The 1,549-nt window shown below is 49.6% G+C and overlaps 1 non-coding gene across 1 annotated transcript; it reads right to left on the reverse strand.

Moving 5' to 3' along the window:
• Positions 1-766: 766 nt before the first annotated feature.
• Positions 767-839, reverse strand: TRNAK-CUU (transfer RNA lysine (anticodon CUU)). The gene has a single exon. It is a non-coding gene; the product is annotated as a tRNA-Lys (tRNA).
• Positions 840-1,549: the final 710 nt, after the last annotated feature.

A 1,549-nucleotide genomic window follows, 5' to 3' on the forward strand; every position in this document is an offset into this window, starting at 1 on the left:
ATCAATGTCACTGAATTGTACTTGTAGGAATTGTTGACTAGGCATATTTTTTGTTATGTATATTTTTACCACACACGCACAACTATCTATTTATTTTCTGTCTCTCCCTCTCCCCCCTTTTGTTTCTGGTGTGTTGTTAATATGTTGTTGCTGTTGTTAGGTACCCTTGAGTCGGTTTTGACTCATGACCACCCTATGTACAACAGAACAAAACCCTGCCCGGTCCTGCACCATCCTCACAATCGTTGTTACGCTTCAGCCCATGTTGCAGCCACTGTGTCAGTCCATCTTGTGGAGGGTCTTCCTGTCTTTCGCTGACCCTCTACCAAGCATGATGGCCTTCTCCAGGGAGTGGTCCCTCCTAATAACATGTTCAAAGTAAGTGAGAGGAAGTCTCGCCATCCTAGCTTCTAAGGAGCATTCTGGTTGTAATTCATCCAAAACAGATTTGAAAGCGATTCCCGGACTAATTCGCCAAAGTTTAAAACAACAGCGGCAGCAACTGGCAATTCAGAAGCTCGTAATTCTGTTGGTGGAGCCCAGGTTGTACAGTGGTTAAGAGCCTGGCTGCCAATCAGAAGGTCGGCAGTTCTAATCGACCATCCGTTCTTGGAAACCCTGTAAAGAAGTTCTACTCTGTCCTATAGGGTCACTATGAATAAGAAACGACTCGAAGGCAACACTATATATATATATTTTAATTTAAATTCTTATGGTAGCTGACTAGAGGAGATTCCATAAAAATGGAAATCAGGATAAATACACACGCCCAACGTGGGGCTCGAGCCCACGACCCTGAGATTAAGAGTCTCATGCTCTACCGACTGAGCAAGCCGGTCATCGGGCCCCTCACTTTTCCTACATAATCACCAATTTCTTCCCAGAGTTAGCGTCAATATACACTTAGTGTGAAAGCAATGTCTGGGTCTAGGATTTAATGGACACAACCTCTTACCTTTTCCCACCGACAAACCCGAGGCTCGAAGAGCCTGCGCAGGGTCCCGCGGACTCACCGGACGTGGGAATCAAGAGTCCCGAAACCTCGATATTTCCCCCAGTTCCTTCTGGACCGGGTCACGCTGAGAACCGGGTTTCGCGGACTCCGGCTCGGGAAGAGCGCGAGCGGAGGGGGCGAGGGCCGCCAACAACCGCGGGGAGCACGAGGAGAGCGGAGACTCTCGCTCCCGGGACCTTGGAGCTGCGGCCCAAGCTCCTTCCTCCCGGACCAAAACCCTTCTCTCCTCTAAACCCTGATGGGGGAGGCGGCAGCGGGGAGAGGGCGATGCGTTATTGGAAATTAGGTCTTATTCACTATTTATTTGGGGGCACAAGTGTGTTTTTAAATACTAAAATTTTTTCTGGCCTGAGTAAAAGAGCATACTCATTGCGTGTAAAGGTGCCACCGAGATTGAAACTCCTATCGGATCCAGAGCCTCAGGCGCACTTGCTCGCGGGATCCTTGACTCCTCTCCCCAAGCGTTCAGATCTCCAACCTCTGAAGAGGCGATGAGCTCCGGGGTCACCTCCAGAAGGGTCCTCTCCGCTGCTC

The sequence above is a fragment of the Trichechus manatus genome, unplaced genomic scaffold (genome assembly GCF_000243295.1).
Source record: "Trichechus manatus latirostris isolate Lorelei unplaced genomic scaffold, TriManLat1.0 scaffold04346, whole genome shotgun sequence".
Lineage (NCBI taxonomy): Eukaryota > Metazoa > Chordata > Mammalia > Sirenia > Trichechidae > Trichechus > Trichechus manatus.